This window comes from Jaculus jaculus, chromosome 2 (assembly GCF_020740685.1).
Source record: "Jaculus jaculus isolate mJacJac1 chromosome 2, mJacJac1.mat.Y.cur, whole genome shotgun sequence".
NCBI lineage: Eukaryota > Metazoa > Chordata > Mammalia > Rodentia > Dipodidae > Jaculus > Jaculus jaculus.
In genome coordinates, this window is record NC_059103.1 from 19,009,802 (window position 1) to 19,034,546 (window position 24,745).

The 24,745-nt window shown below is 43.8% G+C and overlaps 1 protein-coding gene across 4 annotated transcripts in view; it reads right to left on the reverse strand.

The window, feature by feature from the left end:
* Nucleotides 1-24,745, reverse strand: part of Tpst1 (tyrosylprotein sulfotransferase 1) — a 102,622-nt gene that overhangs the window by 72,866 nt on the left and 5,011 nt on the right. Inside the window, exons 1-2 of one of the 4 annotated variants that reach the window (XM_045143371.1) lie at nucleotides 17,833-17,938; nucleotides 10,124-10,202 (exon numbers count right to left, since the gene is read on the reverse strand). The exons of 1 other annotated variant lie outside the window; for it this stretch is intronic. The gene's annotated coding sequence lies outside the window, so the exon portion shown is untranslated. Of the gene's footprint in view, nucleotides 1-7,580; nucleotides 7,602-10,123; nucleotides 10,203-17,832; nucleotides 17,961-24,745 lie in introns of those variants that run through there. 2 more of the 4 variants (XM_045143370.1, XM_045143373.1) reach the window with 2 other exon arrangements.

Sequence of the window (24,745 nt, forward strand, 5' to 3'; positions counted from 1 at the left end):
GATCATCCTGCATCTCTGGAATAAAACCTACTTGGTTGGGGTGAATGATCTTGCTGATATATTCTTGTATTCTGTTTGCCAATATTTTGTTGAGAATTTTTGCATCTATGTTCATGAGGGAAATTGGTCTGTAATTTTCTTTTTTTTTTGTTCTATCTTTGGTTTTGGTAACAGAGTGATGCTGGCTTCGTAGAAGGAGTTTGGTAGGAGTCTTTCTTGTTCTATTTTGTGGAAAAGTTTGAGAAGCATTGGCACTAGTTCTTCCATGAAGGTCTGGTAAAATTCACTTACGAATCCATCTGGGCCTGGACTTTTTTAAACTGGGAGATTATTTATAACTGCTTGGATCTCCATACTTGTTATAGGTCTATTTAAGTGGTTGATCTCCTCTTGATTTAATTTTGGTAGGTCATATAAGTCAAAGAAATCATCCATTTCTTTCAGATTTTTAAACTTAGTGGATTATATATTCTTATAGTATGTCCCTATGAATTTTTAGATTTCTCTGGTATCTGTTATGATGGTGCCTTTTTCATCTCTAATTTTATTAATTTGTGTCTCTTCTCTCTTTTTTTTTTTGGTCAGATTTTCTAAGGGTTTATCAATCTTGCTTATCCTTTCAAAGAACCAACTCTTTGTTTCACTGATTGTTTGGATTGTTTCTTTGGTTTCTATTTCATTAATTTCTGCCCTAATCTTTATTATTTCTTCCTGTCTACTGATTTTTGGTTTGCCTTGTTCTTCTTTTTCCAAGGCCTTAAGGCGAAGCATTGTTTACTTGCAACCTTTCTAATTTCTTTATATAGGCACTTAAAGGTATAAATTTCCCTCTTAGGACAGCCTTCATTGTGTCCCAAAGGTTTTCATATTTTGTGTTCTCATTATCATTTGATTCTATGAATTCTTTGATTTCCTTCTTGATTTCTTCACTGACCTATATTCATCATTTAGTAAACTAAGTGAAGAGTACTACAGACTCCTAGACACGTATAAAATTTTTCATAATAAAAAAACAAAGTGAGGGGCTGGAGAGATGGCTTAATGATTAAGGCATTTTCCTGCAAAGCCAAAGGACCCAGGTTCAGTTCCCTAGGATCCATGTAAGCCCCTTGTGCATCTAGAATTTGTTTGCAGTGGCTGGAGGCCCTGGCATACCCATTCTCTGTCTCTCCCTGCCTATTTTTGTATCTCTCTCTCTTTCAAATAAATAAATAAATAAAGTTTACCTTAAAAAAAAAAACTAAAATGAAATAAAACAAAATAAAAAGTTCAATTGACCACGTTGTAACATTGTCAGGAAAGTCACTGTTGGTTGATCTATTCCTCCTCTCTATTTCTAAGCTCAAGTTTATAATCTGTTGAAACCCATGCAAGGAGCACAAAGAAAGAAATTTTACTCAAACTGTATTTTCACTGGGTAACTCAAGTTTACACCTTTTCTACCAACTTCATACATTTTAGAATTGAATCGAGAGGAGAATGGACAATAATATGTGCAATGTAATTCGGAATATGCAGTCAGGTTTCCTCTTAGTCATCTGGTACAAGATAAATCACTGATTCTTAGATCTCCACTCCACCAAAACAAAGATAATAATCACTCTTTCACAGCAATAAGAGTGGGAATTATGAAAGACGGAAGGACCAGAAAGAGAGGAAAAGGGAAACGCCTGCAGGTTCTGTCACACAGATCACATGTGCAAGGGCGCCCCTCACACACTGGCCCCTCCTGGTCCTGTCTTTATTTCCCATAAAGCCTGATCTGAGGACCACTCCCACCCCCCACCAGCACCTCCGTCCCTGCCTCTCCTTGTGCCTTGCTCACCTAAGTACACACCTCCTTGAGAAAGCCTACCCCAGCTGCTCTTCTCACATCCTCCAGCCACACGGCAACTGTTGCCTTTGTGAAACCTCAAAGCACTTGCCCTGTCCACTTCCACAGAACACTGTGGTTAGCTCATACTATAATCTTTAAGCCCAAGTGAAAAGCCATCATCATCAAGCATGTTGTGGGCATGTGAATACAGGGTAAACATAAAGCCAGGAATTTATAGGCGAATAGCAACTAGTCAAACATCATTTCCTAAATCTTCTTGAAACACCTATAAAGTCATCTGAAACAAAACAAGTACTCAACAAATAAACAGCAAAAATGAAACGAGGAACTACAAGTTCTCAGAAACAAAATAATCTGGAAGCAATGAAAATTTTTGTAATTTCAAACATCCTCCTCACACAATTTCTTTTTTTTTTAATTTTTTTAAAATTTTCATTTATTTGAGAGTGACAGAGAAAGAGGGAGGGGGAGAGAGAGAGAGAATGGGCACGCCAGGGCCTCCAGCCACTGCAAATAAACTCCAGACGCGTGCGCCCCCTTGTGCATCTGGCTGAGGTGGGCCCTGGGGAATTGAGCCTCGAACCGGGGTCCTTAGTCTTCACAGGCAAGTGCTTAACTGCTAAGCCATCTCTCCAGCCCCACAATTTCTTTTTTTTTAATTTAATTTATTTATTTGAGAGAGAAATAGGCAAAGTGAGAGAGAATGGGCATGCCAGGGCCTCTAGCCACTGCAATTGAACTCCAGACACATGCACCACTTTATGTATCTGGCCTATGTTGGAACCTGGGTCCTCAGGCTTCACAGGCAAGCACCTTAACTGCTAAGCCATCTCTCCAGCCCACTTTTTTGAATCAACAAAATAATTACAAAATTCACAGCAGGAGCTGGGCATGGTGCTGCACACCTTTAATCCAGCACTTGGGAGGCAGAGGTAGGAGGATCACTATGAATTTGAGGCCACCCTGAGACTATATAGTGAATTCCAGATCAGCATGAACTAGAGTGAGACTCTACCTTGAAAAAAATAATTCACAGCAGGGCAAAAATGATTTTTCAATGATTTTGGGAAAAAAGAGCCCTGCAGACAATAAAGTATTTAAATAAATATTTTAACTGTTATGATACTAACAGTAGGAGGGTTGCTGTGAGTTTGAGGCCAGCCTGACACTACACAGTGAATTACAGGTCATCCTGGGCTACAGCAAGATCCTACCTTGAAAAACCAAAATTAAGGGAAACAAAGAAAGAAAGAACACTGAATGGTCACATTAAAACTTCCTCACTGGGGGCTGGAGAGATGGCTTAGCAGTTAAGCACTTACCTGTGAAGCCTAAGGACCCCAGTTTGAGGCTTAATTTCCCAAGACCCACGTTAGCCAGATGCACAAGGGGGCACACACGTCTGGAGTTCATCTGCAGTGGCTGGAAGCCCTGGCGCACCCATTCTCTCTCTCTCTCTCTATCTGCCTCTTTCTCTGTCTGTCTGTCACTCTTAAATTAAAAAAAAAAAAAAAAAAAAAACCTTCCTCACTGTGGGCTGGAGAGGTGGCTTAGTGGTTAAGGCGTTTGCCTTCAAAGCCAAAGGACCTCAGTTCAATTCCCCAGGACCCACGTAAGCCTGATGCACAAAGGTGGCACACACATCTGAAGTGTGTTTGCGATGGCTGGAGGCCCTGGCATACCCTTCTCTTTCTCTCTCACTCTCTCAAATAAATAAATAAATAAAATTTAAGAAACCAAAAAACTTCCTCATTAAAAGCCTAGGGAGCTAACACTTCCCAGAACCACCAATCCATTCTTCTGGGTTCCAGTGTTACATTATTTCACTCTGTTTAGGAAAAGGAGAAATATAAAGTTCACCATCTGGCTATTTCCTTTGACTCCTGCTCATCTAACCCACTCTCTTTATTGATCAGTCTACTTCATCTGTCTCTCAATTCATACTCACATTAAGGTAGAAATCAAAACCTTAGTGTTTTTTTAAATCACTTATGCTTGCTGCATGAAATAACAAGGTAGGCTCAGAATACAGCTCAGTGATAAGAGTACATGCCTAGCATGCCCCACGACACCAGATTAAATTCCTAGCATAGGAAGGGAGAAAAGAAGGGAAGGAAAAGGAACATTTTTTCCACCCAAGAAAAATTTTAGGTGTGAGGAAACCGAGACTCAGAAAGGATAACTTGCTTAATGTACCAACACTAGGCAAGTTTGATGCCAGGTCTGATTCTATGCCATGCTGCTTCCCAGACGGTGGATTTGGCTCTGAACAAAGAGCCACATGTGCACAAATGAAGCAATTCTAAGACTGTCTGATATTACTTGTAAGTCTTTCACAAGCACACAGATTATGCACATATTTTCTCTGCAATTGCCCTATCAGAGCCATTTCAAATCTAATTAGAAAGAAAATTTGGGATGGGGGGATGCTCAGCTGTTAAAGGCACTTGCTTATATTATCTGCTGACCCAGGTTTGATTCCCCAGTAGCCACATAAAGGCAGATGGACAAAGCAGCTGGAGTTTGTTTGCAGCAGTCAGAGATCCTGACATGCCTATATTCTCTTTCTCTCTGACACACGCACAAATAAATAAGTTTTTTTTTAAACTGGGCTAAAATTGTTTACCAGAAACCACTGTTGTAATTTCCGTAGGCAATATTAAATAGTCTGATGAGCTCATCTCCTTGTACCTTTCCGAGTATTATATGATGTAGCATATATAACTTTTCTAGCATAGACTTCCTTCAATCCAGTAGTGAATAAATAAAATCTAATCCCTAGTATCAACACCTTAAATGTGGAATGTTCTAACCATGAAATCTTACTCCTACATTTCAATTAAACACTTACTAAGCCGGGCGTGGTGGCACATGCCTTTAATCCCAGTACTCAGGAGGCAGAAGTAGGAGGACTGCGGCGAGTTCGAGGCCAACCTGAGACTATAGAGTGGATTTCAGGTCAGCCTGGGCTAGAATGAGACTCTACCTTGAAAAAAAAAAAAAAACAAAACACCTTACTAAACATATAAACAATTTGCCTGCCAAGAATTAACATGGGGGAAGACAAGAAACCATTCACAGTACCAAGATGAAGTAACAAAAAGGTCATACAAAAGGTATGGACAAAGACACATGGAAATTGCAAGGAAAAATCACATCCATAGCCTTAGTAAGGGCAGTGAGAAGGAAATGGCATCCGAATAACTGAGAGGATAAGGAGCAGTCCCATGATGGAGGGGAGGGACAGAAGTGTTTTGAGTAAAGAACCTAACTTTAAGAAAGCCTCAAAGTGGAAAAAACACGAACACACACTGAGGAAATACTAATCAGCTTAGCCACAGTATAGAGAAAATTTAAAACCAATCAGGGGCTGGAGAGATGGCTTAGCGGTTAAGCGCTTGCCTGTGAAGCCTAAGGACCCCGGTTTGAGGCTCGATTCCTCAGGACCCACGTTAGCCAGATGCACAAGGGGGCGCACGCGTCTGGAGTTCCATTTGCAGTGGCTGGAGGACTTGGCGTGCCTATTCTCTCTCTCTCCCCCTCTTTCTCTCTCTGTCTGTCGCTCTCAAATAAATAAACAAAAAAATTTTTTTTTAAAGCAATCAGAATTATAGTAAGCTGGAGTGGTCAGTGGACTAAACAAATGTGCTACACTGTAATGCATGAGCCCTTTATACTACTTAGATGTAAGGACCGGGAGGAAACCCTCCAACTAAGAACTTCCACAAGTCTGCGCTCCAGAAAAGTAACAAGAACATTGGCAAAATAGTCAAGATCAACTTTTCAGAAGTCTGAAAATTAACCAAAAGCTTCTAAGAATCCTAGGAATGTTTACTCAAGGAAAATGGCTGTCTCTCAGCAAGCAGAGAGAGCTGGGCAGCACTTTAATTTGCGGCTTTCTCCTACAGCTCTGAGGAAGCCTTGAAAATCAATACTCTCATGAGCACTCCCCATGGAGCTCCTCACAAAACAGCGCCCTCAAAAACTTGTCACTATTTAACCTGTCTAGCAGCTCACTGGAAAAGCTCCATTCTCAGGGCTTATATTTATTTGAATTAATCACAGCACACTCTATATGAATACTCCTATCTCTAGGGCATTTCTCTTTTTTTAATTTTTAATTTATTTATTTTTTATTTTCACAATTTTTATTAACATTTTCCATAATTATAAAAAATATCCCATGGTAATACCTCCTCCCCCCGCACTTTCCCCTTTGAAATTCCATTCTCCATCATATTACCTCCCCATTTCAATCATTGTACTTACATATATACAATATCAACCTATTAAGTACCCTCCTCCCTTCCTTTCTCTTCCCTTTATATCTCTTTTTAAACTTACTGGCCTCTGCTACTAAGTATTTATCTTCTCACGCAGAAACCTAATCATCTGTAGCTAGGATCCACATATGAGGGAGAACATGTGGCGCTTGGCTTTCTGGGCCTGGGTTACCTCACTTAGTATAATCTTTTCCAGATTCTAGGGCATTTCTTAAAAATTGTCAGAGAAGCCAGGCGTGGTGACACACGCCTTTAATCCCAGCACTCAGGAGGCAGAGGTAGATGGATCACTGTGAGTTCGAGGCCACCCTGAGACTACATAGTGAGTTCCAGGTCAGCCTGGGCTACAGTGAGACCCTTCCTTGAAACCTCCCCCCCAAAAAAAATTGTCAGAGGTAAATCGGGCATGGTGGCGCACACCTTTAATCCCAGAACTCAGGAGGCAGAGAGGTAGGTGGATTGCTGTGAGTTCAAGGCTACCCTGAGACTACATAGTAAATTCTAGGTCAGCCTGGGCTAGTATGAGACCCTACTTCGAAAAAAAAAAGTCAGAGACAGTTGTTTAATGCCATAGCTGTAGGCAGTAGCAGAAGCAATAATAAATTGAGCAAGCAAGACAAAAAAAAAAAAAAAATTGGGAAAAAGATATCCATAGAGTGCTTAGAAAAAAAGCCCCCAACTATTCCTGAAAATGTTATCACTGGCTGACCTTGAAGTTCTCTATAAGCAGGAAGCAGAGGGCTAAGATGTGGAATCTCCTTACGCACTTACGGAGTGCCAAAACACATATACACTGCTTCTTAGTAAAGGTTGAAACACTTAATTGTTCAAGATTCTCGAGAAGGGCTGGGGAGGAGATGGCTTTATAGTTAATGGCACTTGCTTAAAAAGGCTGCCAACCACAGATTCTCCAGTACCCACATAAACCAGATGTAAAAAATGGCATGCGTCTGGCGTTTGTTTGTAGTGGCAAGAAGCCTTGGCATGGCCATACATGCTCTAGTCCTGGTTTTCTCTCCCCCGCCCCTCCCTCCCTCCTGCCAAATAAATATACTTAAAAAAAGAAAAAAAGATACTCAGGGGCTGGAGAAATGGCTTAGTGGTTAAGGCACTTGCCGGCAAAGCCACATGACCGAGGTTCAATTCCTCACGAACCATGTAAGCCAGATGCACAAGGGGGTGTATGTATATGGAGTTCATTTGCTAGAAGCCTGGTGTGCCTCCCCCAATAAATAAATAAAAATAAAAATACTTTTTAAAAATCTTTAAAAAAAAAAAAAGAAAAGATACTTAGGACATTTATCCAATTACCGGTGGACCACTAAGCTAACTAAGCAGATTTCAGTGGTTACACAGAAAAAAGAACAAGCTTTATGGAATTTGTGCCAGAATCTCACAAAACAAAAAGTATCACTAAACCTTAAGAAAGAGGGTAGTAAGACAGGCATGATGGCCCATACCTTTAATCTCCCAGTGCTGGCTTGTAGATGTAGTGATACAGAGGTAAGAAGGTCAGCAGAGGTAGTAATGCAGAGGTAGGAGGATCACCATGTACTCAAGGCGAGCGTGGGACTCCAGGGTGAGTTCCAAATCAGCCTGGGCTAGAATAAGACTACCTTGGAAAAAAAAATTTTTTTAAAGAAAAGAAAAGAGGGAGGTAAGATGATGGAGAATGGAATTTCAAATGGGAAAGTGTGGGGGTGGGGAGGGAGGGAATTACCATGGGATATATTTTATAATCATGGAAAATGTTAATAAAAATTTTTAATTAAAAAAAAAAGAAAAGAAAGAAAAAGGGTAGCTAATTTCCAAAGTATCCATATTCTATTGTTTTAGACACGTGTTTTTTAACAACAACAACAAAATTTCAGTCACATAAATTGACTAATAGCCCATATATGGGGATGGGGAAATCAACAGAAACTATCCTGGAGGAAGCCTAGATGTTAGACTTACTAGACAAAGACTTCATTGTAAATATGTTCAAAGAACTCAATGAGCCATTGCTAAAAAAATTGAAGGAAGTCATAAGAATAATAATAAAAAAAAAATGAACAAATAGAGCCAGTCATGGAGGCACACACCTGCAATCCCAGCATTGGGAAGGCAGACACGGTAAGATTGCAAGCTCAAGGCCTGCCTGGGTAACATACAAGGCCCTGCTTAAAAAAAAAAAAAAATCAAGCTGGGGGTGGTGGTACACACCTTTTATCCCAGCGCTTGGGAAACAGAGGTAGGAGGATTGCCATGAATTTATGAGTATGAGGCCAGCCTGAGACTACATAGTGAATACCAGGTCAGCCTGGGCTAGAGTAAGAGCCTACCTCAAAAAAAAAAAAAAAAAAAAAATCAAACAGAGAGACGGGGGGGAGGGGGGAAGAGGAAGGGAGGGGGAGGGAGGGAGGAAGGGAGGGATGGTAGTGGACACCTTTACCCCAGAACTCGAGAGGCAGAGGTATGAGGATTGCTTTTTGAAGCCATCTTGGGACTACAGAATGAGTTCCAGGTCATTCTGGACTAGAATGAGACCCTCCCTCAAATAAAACCAAGATATATTTTTTTGAAAAAATAATTAGAAATCCTATATTGTGGGCTGGAGAGATGGCTTAGTGGTTAAAGCATTTGCCTGTAAAGCCAAAGGATCCCAGTTTAATTCCCCAGGACCCAAGTAAGCCAGATGCACAAGGGGGTGCATGTATCTGGAGTTTGTTTGCAGTGGCTGGAAGCCCTGGCGCACCCATTCTCTCTCTCTCCCTCCTTCCCTCTTTCTCTCTCTCAAATAAGTAACTAAATAAAATATATTAAAAAAAAAAAAAGAAATCCTATAGTTGAAAAGTACAGTAACTGAAAATAAGAACACTAATAAGTGCACAAGGGGGCGCACACACCTGGAGTTTGTTTGCAGTTTGTTTGTTTACTATAGTAGCTTAATACTAATTAGAGCTAGCAGAAGAAAGAAGCAGGAAACTTACAGACAGATCAATAATTTAGCCTGTAAGGGAAAAAAGATGAAAACTGACCATACTCTCAGACCTGTAGGACATCACCTCACACACAAACATGCATACTAGAACTCAAGATAAGCAAAACTAAGTAGATTCCACACTAGGCTAAATATCAGACTACCTATGAAGCCCCGTCCTCGTAGTCCTCCTCCTTACCTTTCATAAGTTTCCCAGTGGTTTTCAAGCAGCCCGTGTTGAGAAATAGCCCACCTACTTCTGACGACTCTAGTTCCATCTTGGCACAGGCCCTATGTACATGCTGCACAATGTGATGGTACCATTTGGGCTGAGAATACAGCTTTGTGGTAGAATATTTGCCTAGCATAATTAAACCCGGACTTCAATCTTCAGCAACACACACACACAGAGTGATGGTTAAACTCTGGTGTCAACTAGACAGGATTTAGAATCACCATGGAAACAAATCTCTTGGCTTATCTATTAGAGAATTTTTTTTTAAATTAAAACCAATCCTAATTCTATGCAGTGCCATCCCATGGGCTGGGACACTAGACTGAAGAAAAAGGGGAAAGCTAACTGAACAGGAGCATTAATCTACTCTCTCTACTTCCTCCCTGCTAATGTGAGACCAGCTTCCTGCCATGAGACTTCCTCTCAAAATGGTAAATGGAACAAAAGTCCTTTCCTTTCTTCAGCTACTTCAGGTCAGGTGCATTATCCCAGCAACAAGAACGTAACTGAGCTGGGCATGGTGGTGCACGCCTTTTATCCCAACACTTGGGAGGCTCCGGTAAAAAGATGACCATGAGTTTGAGACCAGCCTGAGACTGCATAGTGAATTCCAGGTCAGCCTGGGCTAAAGGGAGACCCTACCTCAAAAGAATTTAAAAAATAAATAAGTGAACACACACACACGCCTTCTAACCTCGAATCTACTCCCTCAGCTTCTCAGCTTCACTGATCTCACCCCTCATCATCTGTCACCTAGGTTTCTGTGATGACCTCCATGCACCCAGTCTTTGCCTCCTCTCACTTACCTTTCCACAATGCTTCCAGAGGATCAGAGGAATCTATTTAAAAACATATCTATCTGTTCACAAAATCCAGTCTTGTTACCTGTCACAGTAGAAGATACAAATATGGATCAAAACTCATCTTGATTCCAAAGTCCTACCCTTAGGGCTGAGAAAGACATTGTAAGTAAGCAAGTACATGTGGCAATCACAGGTATTATGACAGTAGACAGCAACAGGAAAACAATGGGTCTGGAGAGATGGCTTAGCAGTCAAGGTGCTTGCCTGAAAAGCCAAAGGACCCAGGTTTGATTCTCCAGGACCCACATAAGCCAGATGCACAAGGGGGCGCACACATCTGGAGTTTGTTTGCAGTGGCCGGAGGCCCTGGCATGTTCTCTCTCTCTCTCTCTCTCTCTCCCTGCCTATTTTGGTATCTCTCTCTCTCAAATAAATAAATAAAAATAAAATATTTTTAGGGCTGGAGAGATGGCTTAGCGGTTAAGCGCTTGCCTTTCAAGCCTAAGGACCCCGGTTCAAGGCTTGATTCCCCAGGACCCACATTAGCCAGATGCATAAAGAGCGCATATGTATGGAGGTCCTTTGCAGTGGCTAGAGGCCCTGGTATGCCCATTCTCTATCTATCTATCTGCCTCTTTCTCTCTGTCACTCTCAAATAAATAAATAAATAATTTTTTTTTTTTTTTTAAAAGGAGCTGGGCATGGTGGTGCATGCCTTTAATCCCAGCACGCAGGAGGAAGAGATAGGAGGACTGCCATGAGTCTTTGGCCTCCCTGAAACTACATAGTGAATTCCAGGTCAGCCTGAGCTAGAGTGAGACCCTACCTTGGAAAAACAAATAAACAAAAATGGGCTAGAGAGATGGCTTAGCGGTTAAGGTGCTTGCCTGCAAGGCCAAAGGACCCTGGTTTGACTTCCCAGAACCCACACACGGTGACACATGTGCTCAAGGTAGCACATGTGTCTGGAGTCCGATTGCAGTGGCTAGAGGCCCTCTGTCCTCTGTCTCTCACTCTTTTTCTATAATGAACTCATGCACATGCTCTTGTTCTTTCTCACACACACACAAAAATTTAGGGGCTGGAGAGATGGCTTAGCAGTTAAAGTGCTTGCCTGCAAAGCCAAAAGACCCAGGTTCAAATCCTCAGGACCCACATAAACCAGATGCATAAGGTGGCGCATGTGTCTGGGGTTCATTTGCAGCAGCTGGAGGCCCTGGCACACTCATTCTCTCTCTCTTACACATACATACATATATATATACATATATGTGTATATATATATATATATATGTGTGTACACACACACATATATATCATTCATATATATATGCATATATATATATATATGAATATATAGTGTATATCTATATATAAATCCATTTTGAGAGGAGATGGCTCAGCGGTTAAAGGCACTTGCTTGCAAAGCCCAATGGCCCAGGTTGGATTCCACACAACCCACTTAAAGCCAGATGCACAAAGTGGCCCATGCATCTAAAATTCATCTGCAGTGCCAAGAGGCCCTGGTGTGCCCATTCTCATTCTCTTTTTCATTGCAAATAATAAAATATTTTTTAAATCTCTTTGAGCTGGGTGTGGTGGTACACTAATCCCAGCACTTGGGAGGCAGAGGTAGGAGGATCGCTATGAGTTCAGGGTCATCCTGGGACTACAGAGTAAATTCCAGGTCAGTATGAGCTAGAGTGAGACCCTACCTCAGGGAAAAAAAAAATCCCTTTTGATTCTGGACTTACCACTAATACTAAGTAGAGATGGGAGAACAGTATGAAAACAGGCTTGGGGATACAGTTCAGTAATGCAGGGCTTGCAAAGGATGTGTAAGCACTAGGTTCAATCTTCAGTACCTCAAAAAAAGAAGAGAGGGCTGGAGAGATGGCTTAGTGGTTAAGCGCTTGCCTGTGAAGCCTAAGGACCCCGGTTCAAGGCTCGATTCCCCAGGACCCACGTAAGCCGGATGCACTAGGGGGCCCACGCATCTGGAGTTAGTTTGCAGTGGCTGGAAGCCCTGGCGTGCCCATTCCCTCTATCTCTCTGTTTCTCTCCCTCTCTCTCTGTCACTTTCAAATAAATAAATAAAAATGAACAAAAAATATTAAAAAAAAAAAAAGAAAGAGGCAGGCATGGAGGCACACACCTTTAATCCCAGCATTTGGGAGGCAGAGGTAGGAGGACTGCCATGAGTTCAAGGCCATCCTTAGACTACATAGTGAATTCCAGGTCAGCCTGAGCTGGTGAGACCCTACCTTGAAAAACCAAAAAAAAAAAAAAAAAGAAGAAGAAGGGGCTGGAGAAATGGCTTGGCAGTTAAGGCACTTGCCTGAGAAGCCTCAGGATTCCAGTTCAATTCCCTAGGACCCACATAAGGCAGATGCACAAGGGGGCACATGTGTTTGGAGTTTGTTTGCAGTGGCTACAGGCCCTGGCTTGGTGGTTAAGACGCTTGCCTGAGAAGACTAAGGATCCCGGTTCGATTCCCCAGGACCCACATAAGCCAGATGCACATGGGGGCACATGCGTTTGGAGTTTGTTTTCAATGACTACAGGCCCTGATGCCACCACATATAGCCCAAAATGCTTTTTTAAAAGTACTGGGGCTGGAGAGATGGCTTAGTGGTTAAGGCGCTTGCCTGCAAAGCCAAAGGCCATCTGTTTGATTCTCCAGGACCCATGTAAGCCAGATGCACAAGGGGGCGCACGTGTCTGGAGTTTGTTTGCAGTGGCTAGAGGCCCTGGTGTGCCCATTCTCTCGTTCTCTCTATCTGCATCTTTCTCTTTGTCTTAAGTAAATAAAATATTTTTAAAAATTATGTGCAAAAAAAAAAAGAGAAGAAGAAAGAAAACAGACAATTACAGGGCTGGAAAATAAAAATGGAGGGCTGGAGAGATGGCTTAGTGGTTAAGCGCTTGCCTGTGAAGCCTAAGGACCCCGGTTCAAGGCTCAGTTCCCCAGGTCCCACGTTAGCCAGATGCACAAGGGGGCGCACGCGTCTGGAGTTCGTTTGCAGAGGCTGGAAGCCCTGGCGCGCCCATTCTCTCTCTCTCCCTCTATCTGTCTTTCTCTCTGTGTCTGTCGCTCTCAAACAAATAAATTTTAAAAAAAATTAAAAAAAATAAAATAAAATAAAAATAAAAATGGAGTTGGCAGCATGCCCAGAGTGCTATGGAAAGGAACACAAGAAGAGTCACCTGTCCCAAGGTGACAAGGAGGGAAGTCAGAAAACATACCAGACCCAGAGGACAGGAGCTTTCCCTCACTCTCTCCAGGGAGGTGCTCCCCAGCACCCTGGAGTCTTTTCTGTGTACAGCGCTGAGTCTACTGTATCGGAACAGTCTGTCTTCCTTAACTCCTTGCTGCTCTGGTTCATCAAGGGGTCAGGATGAGGGGAAGCCCATGCTACAAGATGTCTGGCCAGCCTAGCTCATTATGCTAAGTGTTCGGGAGCTGATGACAAATTTCAAGGAAAGCAAGTGGCATGCGCAGGTTGATATTTTAGAAATGGAAGTAATCCCAGCAGCAATAGGATGAACTGTTGAGTACACAGCCCAAGGTAAAGAGACCCACAAAGGCAGTTGCTGAGTCTTTAGGAAAAACATAACACCTGAGCCAGTCTTCTGTCGATGAGGAGATAAAAAGATCTGCAGTCACAAGAGGATATGTGATAGACCCAAGGTGAGGAGAAAAGGAGCTAATTGGAAGATTTCTAAGGAGAAACGACTGTGTGTGGGCTTAAGAGGGATGAAGGATAGAGGCAAGGGGCAGAAACAACCATGTTTGAAGTACCAGGGTTATTACCCAGTACAGAGATGAAACTTCAAGGGAAATGAAGACTGAATAAACATCTTGGAAAACCACAAATACACAGATGCTATTTGAAGCCATGAAAGGAAGTCAATCACACATGGAAATTAGAGAGGGAACAGAAAAAAAAAAACACACTAAAGGAACGCCTAGTTAATTAGAAAGGAAAAAGAGAGAAGTATCAAGGGAGGGGGTTCTTTTTTGTTTTGTTTTGGATGGTGGGAACCTGAGTGTGTGTGTGCTGAGAAAAAAAAAAAAAAGATACTATGAAAGATATCAAAGATGAGAGCCTTTTAAAGGAGGACCCTTCTTCCTCTGAGATAAAAGGAAAGAAGTTCAGAAATTAAGTAAGTACAGGCAATGGGCAAAAATGACAAAACCTTATGAGTTTAGGCCTAATAGGCACCAATTTCTTCTGTGAAGTAGGTGGCAAAAATATAATTTTTTTTTTTTAAAGCCAGGTGTGATGACGCACGCCTTAAATCCTAGCACTCTGGAGGCAGAGGTCAGAGGATCTCTGTGAGTTCCAGGTCAGGCTGGGCTAGAGTGAGACCCTACCTCAATAAATAAATAAATGACAGTAAAAAGAAGGCAACAGCTGGGTGTGGTGGTACATGCCCTTAATCCCAGCACTTGGGAGGCAGAGACAGGAGGATCTGTGAGTTCAAGGCCACCCTGAGACTACATAGTGAATTCCAGGTCAGCCTGGACTAGAGTGAAACCCACCTCAAAAAAAAAAAAAAGAAAAGAAAAAAGGCAACAGTCAGAGAAAAAAGTAGTGAAGACATAATTACTAATCTAGGTTTGAGTACATAAAAGGAACTTGGAGAAAAGTCAAAGGATCTCCAAATACCACAGCTAAAGGTGGAATCTGAAGTGTCATATCCCCAGAATGAGGGCAGCTCTGTTACATGATTCTCTCTGGCCTGCTCTGAGGAGTCCAGCAGCAGGGAAAGCCGGCTGACTTGGTTAAGACCATCAAAGCAAATGCAGCAAGAATAGTAAAAGGCCCAGAAAGATGCTTTTGTTTGTTGTTTGATATGACTGGGGTTTTTTTGAGACAGAATCTCAGAATGGAACCTGGGCTGGCCCTGACCTCAAGATCCTACCTCAGCCTTCCCAGTACTAGAAATGCAGCTCTGTGTCACCTGTACCTGACCCTACCATTCTGCTTAATTCAAAAAAGTCGTATTTATTTTACTATTTTAAAAAAATGTGAGGTGTTGGGCTGGAGAGATGGCTTAGCGGTTAAGCGCTTGCCTGTGAAGCCTAAGGACCCCGGTTCGAGGCTTGGTTCCCCAGGTCCCACGTTAGCCAGATGCACAAGGGGGCGCACGCGTCTGGAGTTCGTTTGCAGAGGCTGGAAGCCCTGGCGCGCCCATTCTCTCTCTCTCCCTCTCTGTCTTTCTCTCTGTGTCTGTCGCTCTCAAATAAATAAATAAATAAATAAAAGAAAAAATGTGAGGTGTTGAACAGATGGCTCTGCAGTTAAGGCACTTGCCTACAAAGCCTAAGGGGCAGAGTTTGATGCCCTAGTACCCGTGTAAAGCCAGATGCACAGTGGCACAAGCATGTATCCAGAGTTTGTTTGCAGCATCTGGAGGCCCTGGCATGCTATGCGTTTGAGGCCACCTGGGGACTCCATAGTGAATTCCTGGTCCGCCTGAGCGAGAGCAAGACCCTACCTCAAAAATAAGTAAATAAATAAATAAACAACAACAAAAAAAAAAATTGTGAGTTGGGAATTTAGCTCTGTGGCATGGTGGTAGCCTAGCATGTACAAAACCCTGGGTTCCATCCTTAGCACGAAAAGAAAATTTAGGAAAAAAACTCTGTTATTCTGACAGCCAGAAGAGTGCTGGGAAAGAGTAAGAGTGGTGGGTAATTCTTCTTTAACTCCTAGAAGACTTATGAGAACTTTCACTCCTGCGCACATGTGAACCCTTCAGCTGTTGATTCAAGAAATTCAAACCTGGGCTGGAGGGATGGCTTAGCGGTTAAGGCATTTGCCTGCAAAGCCAAGGGTCTCAGGTTCAATTCTCCAGGACCCATGTTAGCCAGATGCACAAGGGGGCGAACATGTCTGGAGTTCATTTGCAGTGACCAGAGGCCCTGTCATGCCCATTCTCTCTCTCCCCCACCCTCTTTCTCTGTCAAATCAATCAATTAATTAAATTAAATCAAAACAAAACAAAACTAGATTTAAAAAAAACGAAATTCAAACCTGACTGATTCTTTCACACTCCTAAAAGCTGACAATTCACTGTAGCTCTCTGGACTATCTTCTAATAAGTAAACACTGCAACACTGCTTACTCACGATACTGTCAGCTTGGAGGTGGGGACTTTTTCTTACCTAAAACAAAGGTTGGTGGGGGAGATAGGGGAGAGGAGTGTCATTATATTGCAAACCTCCTCGAACAGCACCGTAAAACTTCTTTACAAACGGAATTAACATAAAACAGCACATGACACAAAGACAGCAGACCTGATATCTACATACATGCCATAAGCAATTAATTGCAGGCCCAACCTCTTTCATACACACAGAGTTCACCAACTTCTCCTGCCACCTCCCATGCCACTCTTGAGGTAGCTGGGTCAAGACTCCCCCAGGATACATGATTTTGCTCCCTCCATCCTTTGAGCATAAAAGGCCTAGAAAGAGAGGCCAGCCGGAGACTACACACTGAATTCCAGGTCAGCCTGGGCTAGAGCAAGCCCCTACCTCAAAACAACAACAACAAAATAAAAATTTTAAAAGGCCACTGCTTCAAGTTCAAGGCCAGCCTAGACTACATAGTCAGTTACAGGACTGCAGTAGGTGATCTTGCCTGAAATAAGAAAGGGGGAGGGGGGAGGAAGCTTGAGAGATGGCTCAGGGGTTAAAGGTGCTTACTTGCAAAGTCTGACAGCCCAGGTTTGATTCCCCAGTATCCATGTAAAGCTTGATGCACAAAGTGGCACAGGAATCTGGCTTGTAGTAGCAAAAGCTACAGTGCCCATATGCTCTCTGTCTCCATATATCTATACCTCAAATAAATAAAATTTTTTTTAAACTTTTTTTTCTTTCGGTTTTCAAGGTAGGGTCTGTAGCCCACGCTGACCTGGAATTCACTGTGTAGTCTCAGGGTGGCCTCTCTTAACTCACAGCGATCCTCCTACCTCTGCCTCCTGAGTGTTGGGATTAAAGGCATGCACCAGCACGCCGGCTCAAATAAAAATATTTTTAAACTGTCCAAAAAGGGAGGTTGGAATTAACATGAAGCAATACACGACAGGCATTCCAGAGAGTGGGGAAAGTGTCTGAAGATTCAAACCTCAGAGAAGAAAGGAGTGTAAAGTGACAGCGGTTGATTAATAAAGAAGCTAGTGCGAAATACAGCTGTCAGAGTGCAAAAGGGCATGATCCAGGAGCCCCAGGAAGGAGGCAGAGTGGGACACGATAATGTGACAAGGTACAACCGGGCTTGGTGGCTCACACCAGTCATCCCAACACTGGAGAAGCTGAGGCAAGAGGGTTACCACGAGTTCGAGGCCAGCCTGAGCTATACTGTGAGCTGCCGCCCCCGCCCTCCCAAAATAAAGAGGGGTGGGGAGACTCACGTTATAAATGAGGCTTAGGGATGCGGGGTGAGCATGCGCAGGTGAAGCTGGGGTGAGATTCCAGTGGGACGGGGGACAAGGTAGTAAGCGCCCCGAAAAGAGAAAGGAAGAGAGGGTTAGATGGGAGTGAGGTCGAACACAACCAGGGCATGGGGGGGGGGGGTGTTGAGAAGGGGATGGGCCACTGCCAGCGGAGGACGGGATGAGGGGACTCGTGGGATGCAGGAAGGAGTCGGCCCGGGCTTGGAGCCGGGTGTGAAAGCGGGCTAGCGCAGCGTCCCTGTTACCTGCGATGACAGTGGGCGCCGCCGTGCCGCCTCGCCGGCATCCTGGGCTTCCGCGGCTTTTCCCATCCTCCTAGCTGGGGGCCACGGCTGTGCACTCCCGGAGCCCGCCCTCACTGCCAGGCGTCCGCCCGGCCCCGCGGAGATGCGCCGCCGCCCCGCGACGCGCACCCGCACCCGCGGCCGCCTCGGCAGCGACTGGCGAGGTCGCCCGCTCAGCGCCCGCCTCCAGCCCTCCTCCAGGACACCGGAATCTCACGCAGACTGCGATTGGCTGCCCGCCGTCCGGCCGCACGATGTGTAGGCCTTTCTGATTCGTCTGTTTCGGACGGAGGCGGGGTTTGCAAATACGCTAGTCGGGCGGGCGCCGAGGGGCGTGGCCTGATGTCGTGGCGCACTCCCCCGGGGGGCTCCCCGGAGGTCGCCACCTGCGGGGGCGGGCTGTTGCCCCGGCAACTGGTGTGCTGGCCTTAAGTGGAGAAGGCGGGTAGAGCCGGGAGGAGTTGCCAGTGCAGAAGGCCTTCGTCCCTGAGACCCTGGGACAGGACAAGCAGACGAGCTGTCCTAGGAAGTCTTCCATTTCTCAGGGGACATTAACAGACAAATGAACATCATACTCGTCAGGACGCGGAGCCAAGTGGATTGTCGGGAGTTTGAGGCCAGCTTGGCCTACAATGAGTTCTAGGTCAGCATGCGTGATGGAGTGAGACCCAGTCTCATCCCCATGCCAGCTCCCCAAAATAAACCTGGCATGGTGGTTGTAATAGACACCTTCAGGTCGCTGATGAACTTTCAGACCAGGCACAGTTATGGAGGAAGGGATTTATGAAAGCAGGGGACGTTCCATAATGGCAGAAGTTGGCTCTGTCTTAAAGAACCAATCAGACAGAAAGAGAAGCCATACATCAAAGCCCAAAAGCCACACCACGCAACACACTTTAGGAACTTCAGGTGGAACTTTGTAAATCTTTAGACTGGAATTCCAAATAAACCACCACACCTTAGGGCTGAACCCCGGCATCTACCCGGTGATATCTCCTCCATCCAGATGGCTGGAAATCCAAGAAGGTATTTTTCTTTTTCTTTTTTCTTTTTTTTTTTTTTTGAGGTAGGGCCTCACTCTAGCTCGGGCTGACCTGGATTTCACCATGTAGTCTCACAAGAAGTTTTAATAAACTCCGGAATCTATTAGGGGAGGGACATCTATTCCAACAACTACAGCAGTGCCCTCCTGTAATCCCAGCACTTGAGAGGTAGAAGCAGGAGGATCAGGAATTTAGGGCCATGCCTGCCCGTGTAATGAATTCCAAGTCAGCCTGGACTAATAAGACCCTGACTCAAAAGCTAAAACAAGACAAATACCCAGCCGGGTGTGGTGGCGCACATCTTTAATGCCAGCACTTGGGAGGCAGAGATAGTGTGGTCGAGGCCAGCCTGAGACTACATAGTGAATTCCTGATCAGCCTGAGCTAAAGTGAGACCCTACCTCAAAAAAATAAATAAATAAACCAAACAAACAACAAACCCCTATCTTCCTCATCCAAACCCCTCCAAAACGAGCCAGAGGGCATAGTGCATGCTTGTAACTCCAGCACCCAGATGGTGGAGGCCAGAGGATTAGGAATTCAAGATCATCCTACACTACATAATGACTTTGAGACTGGCATAGGCTTAAAAAGGGGGGAGTGCTAAGTAGGGTGACTACTTTAAAAGAAGTGATAACAGTCAGAGGAGAAGGCAGATGGTACAGTGGGTAAGAATCACATGAGAACATAAGTTCAATTCCCCAGCACCCATGTAAAAAGTCAGGTGTGGCCAGGTGTGGTGGTACATGCCTTTAACCCCAGCACTTTGGGAAGCAGAAGTTGGAGGACTGCCAAGAGTTCGAGGCCACCCTGAGATTACATAGTGAATTCCAGGTCAGCCTGGGCTGGAGCAAGATCTTACCTCAAAAAAAAAAAAAAAAAAAAAAAAGTCAGTTGTAGACACACATGCTTGTTACCCCAACACTAAGGGGGCCAAGACAAGAGGATCACTTGAGTTTAATGTTCAGCTAATCTAACCTTTAAAAAAATAAATAAAAACCAGCAAGCTCAAGGTTCAGTGTGAGACCCTAAGGCAAAAAAGGTAGAAAAATAATAAATGAGAACATCTGAGGTTGCCCTCTGGCTTTCGCAAATGCCCATAATCCCAGCACTTAGGATGCTGAGGGATGAGGATTGACATGAGTTCTAGGCCAGCCTTGGCTATAGAGTAGGTTTCCTGGTCAGCCTGGGCTAGGGTGAGACCATGTCAAGAAAGGAAGAGAGGGGGAGGGAGGGAAGAAGGAAGGAAAGAAGGAATGAAGGAGGAGAAGAAAGAAAGAGAAAGAAAAGCCAAGCATGGTGGTGCACGCACTCAGGAGGCCACCCTGAGACTACATAGTGAGCCTGGGCTACAGTGAAACCTTACCTCAAAAAAAAAAAAAAAAAAAAAAGAAGTGACAACTAGGAAACAGAAAAAAGGCAAAGAGAAGTGAGAGATTGAGGAAAGGACTGAAATTTCACTAGTGAAAATCAGCCATTCCCTTCTGCAGTTCTCAAGGGATTCACACCAGGTTCTGTCAAAGTCATTATTTCAACTCTGCTGTCATGGTTTGTAGACAGCACAGGCTTAGAGATCTAGCTATCATATCACAAGCTACTGTCCTTTTCTCTTGGAAGCAGATTTATTACCTAAAGAATGAAGTCTGACCCTCTAGAGAGTGAGAAAGATCAAAAGAATTCCACACCTAAATATGGTTATCCATAGGAACAGCAGTCTAAATAGCCAAAAAGTGAAAAAAAAATCAGGGGCTGAAAAGATGACCCAGTGGTTAAGGCACTTGCTGACAAAGCCAAAGGACCCAGGTTTGATTCCCCAGAATCTATGCAAAGCCAGATGCACAAGGTGGCCCAATATGTGTGGAGTTCCTTTGCAGTGGGGTCAGGAGGCCCTGACAAGCCCATTCTTTCTTTCTCTCTATCTGCCTCTGCTCTCTGTCTCTTCCTTCTCAAATAAATAAAAATTTAAAAGCCAGGCATGGTGGCGCACACCTTTAATTCCAGCACTTGGGAGGCAGAGGTGGGGGGATCACCGTGAGTTCGAGGCCACCCTGAAACTACATAGTGAATTCCAGGTCAGTCTGGACTAGACTTGAGGCCTTACCTCAAAAAAACAAGAATTAATTAATTAATTATTTTTTTAAAAAAAAGGTAATAAAAAAAAAATCAAACCAGCTGGGGTGGTGCTTGCCTGAGATCCCAATACTTGGAAAACTGAGGCAGGAAAATCAGGAATTCTAGGCTTCATACCTCCAGACTGGGGTATATACTGAGACCTTTTCTTAAAAACAAAATATAAATGAAGTAACAAGGTACTAACATCCCTAGCTATAGTGCTTGTTTGATATACAAGAACTAACACATCTAGCTTTTTTTTATGCAAGAGAGAGAGAGAATTGGCATGCCAAGGCCTTCAGCCATTGTAATTGAACTCCAGACACGTGTGCCACCTTGTATGCAGTGTGAACTTGCATGCTTGTGTCACCTTGTGCATCTGGCTTATGTGGGACCTGGAGAGTTGAATATAGGTGCTAAGGCTTCACAGGCAAGCACCTTAACCACTAAGCCATCTCTCCAGTCTCTGGCTTTTTTCCCCTTGCCACAGGGGTCTCACTATGTAATCCAGGCTGATCTTGAATTTGAGATCCTTTTTTGTTTATCCCCCAAGTTCTGGGATTACAGGTGTACACCACCATGCCTGCCTAACTTGTTCTTTTTCTTTATTCAGTTGGCAAAACCTCATAAGCAATTTGACCTGAAGAAATTTAAGAAAACCCACACCATAAGATTCTTTGGAAGCTTTAAATCAAATGAAAAAGACAATCTCATTAGACCCAAGTTGCTTTGGAGCAATGGAAGTGGACCATTGATTGAGGTAGAAAGTTTGTCCAGACAAAATGACCAAGGTCAGAAGACAGAGGGAACAGGGAGAAGAAAAAGAAGGTGGGATCAGTCTAGAAGGTGACCATAGACCAAAGGGTAATCCCCAAAGTAATTTAAACATTCTTTTTTAACTCCAAGTGTGGTGGTTCATGCCTATAACCCCAGCAATGGTGAGGTGAAGGCCAGAGGGTCAGGAGTAAAATGACAGCCTCTGCTACATAGCAAGTTTGAGGCCAGCCTGGACTACATGAGATGCCAAAAAAAAAAAAAAATAGGGAGCTGGGCTAGAGAGATGACTTAGCAGTGAAGGCATTTGCCTGCAAAGCCAAAGGACCTCAGTTTGGTTCTCCAGGACCCATGTAAGCCAGATGCACAAAATGGCACATGAATCTAGAGTTTGTTTATAATGGCTGAAAGCCCTGGCGTGCCCATTCTCTCTCTCTCTGTCTCTCTCTCTCTCACTCTGTCTCTTTTCCTCTCTCAAATAAATAAATAAAAATAAAAATATTTTTCAAAGTAGGGAGCTGCCAGGTATGGTTACGCACATCTTTAATCCCAGCACTTGGGAGGCAGAAGTAAAAGGGTTGCTGTGAGTTCAAGGCCAGTCTGAGAGTACATAGTGAATTCTGCGTCAGCCTGGGCAGGACCCTGCCTCGAAAATAAGTGGGGTGCTTGAGAGATGGCTCGGTATTGAAGGCACTTTGCTTACAAAGCCTGACTGCCTGGCTTCGACTCCACGTCTAGAGTTCATTTGCAGCAGCAAGAGGCCTTGGCATACCCATATTTATCCCTCTTTCTGTCTCTCTCTCTCTTTCTTTCTCCTTGCAAATAAATAATTTTTAATTTATTTTTATTTATTTATTTATTTATTTATTTGTTTTTTGAGGTAGGGTTTCACTCTAGCTCAGGCTGACCTGGAACTTACTGTGTAGTTTCAGAGTGGCCTCAAACTCACGGCGATCCTCCTACCTCTGCCTCCTGAGTGCTGGGATTAAAGGCGTGCGCCACCACACCCAGCTCAAATAAATAATTTTTTTTAATGGGAGGAGGGGGTTGAGGAGATGGCTAACTGGGTGAGAGTGCTTGCTAGACAGACATGAGGACCTGAGTTCAATCCCCAGCACCTCCATAAAAAGCCAGGCATGTCTTCATATGCCTGTAACCTCAGGACTAAGTGGGGCAGAGATAGAGGGATCACTGGTGCTCACTGGTCAGCCAGTCTAGCCAGAAAATATCCAGGTTCAGTGAGAGACTATCAGGGAAACAAGGCAGAAGGGTGACTAAGGAGGACACCAACATCTTCCTCTTGCCTCTACTACACACATGTGCACAGGGCATATACATCTGAACACACACATGCATATGCCTACGACATACATACCATAAACTAAGCACACAATAAATAATAAATAAATAAAGTTGAAAAACAAATTTCCGTTTCAGAACCTTTCAATGAAACAGCTCACCGTGACCAAATATCACTGAAATCACCTCCGGCAGCAGCCCCTTCCAACCTCTCTCCACAGGGCAGAGGGGCAGACCTCTGAGATGAAGATTCCAGAGTGCCTAGGAGGTCCTTTATCTACCTACAAGACTTGATAAAAAAAATAATAAAACTAGATAGCCAGGTCAGGCGGGGACGGAGAGGCACTTATTAACTAAACCAATAGACCAGATGTAGAAAGTCAATGGGAACAGAGGACATATCCCTCCAGTAAAATTTGGCCTGTTACAAGATGTCTCATGAACAGAACAATTTGAGGTAACCCTGAGGCCACACTATCCATTGTCTAGCCTTTGAGCTTTTCAAAAGCAGGGAACAGCTAGGTCTGAAGCAGAGCTCACAGTCATTTGGGAATGAGCCAAACTTTTCCTGCCTTTTTTTTAAATTTTTTTTAAAAAATTTATTTGTTTGAGAAAGAGAAACAGGCAGAGAGAGAGAGACACAGAGAGAATGGGTGCGCCAGGGCCTCCAGCCACTGCAAACAAACTCCCGATGCATGTGCCCCCTTGTGCATCTGACTTTCGAGGGTCCTGAAAAACTGAACAAGGATCCTTTGGCTTTGCAGGCAAACAACTTAACTGCTAAGCCATTTCTCCAGCCCCTTTTCCTGCTTTTCAAATTGGTATGCAACCCACATACCTTATGTATTTATAAGACAAGACTCCAAGAAACACTCCAGTGAAAAAAACAAAGTTCAAAACATTGTATGCAATGTACTCATTTGTAGATTTTTTTTTTTTTTCAAGGTAGGGTCTCACTCTAGCTCAGGCTGACCTGGAATTCACTATGTAGTCTCAGGGTGGCCTTGAATGCATAGTGATCCTCCTCCTTCTGCCTTCAAAGTGCTGGGATTAAAGTCATGCGCCACCATGCCTGGTTGCCCCCCATTTGTAGGTTTTTAAAAATATTTTGTTTATTTTTTATTTATTTCAGAGTGACAGACAGAGAGAGAAAGAGAGAGAGAGAGAGAGAATGGGCACACCAGGGCCTCCAGCTACTGCAAATGAACTCCAGGTGTGTGCGCCTCCTTTTACATCTGGTTTACGTGGGTCCTGGGGAATCAAGCCTCAAATCGGGGTCCTTAGGCTTCACAGGCAAGTGCTTAACCATTAAGCCATCTCTCCAGCCCCCATTTGTAGTTTTTATTTGATTCATTTACATTTTTTGAGACAGGGTCTCTTTGTGTAACCCAGGTTGTTCTCAAATGCACATGCTCCTGCCTCAGCCTCCACAGTGATGAGATTACAGTTGGATGCCACTATACCGTACACCTGGCTCAATTGTATTTTTCAAAATTTTTATTTGTTTATTTATGAAAGAGAGAGAGATAGGTAGGTAGAGAAAATGGGTATGCCAGGGCCTCCAGCCACTGCAAATGAACTCCAGACTTGCTGCCATGTACATCTGGTTTATGTGGGTTCTGGGGAATTGAACCTGGGTACTTAGG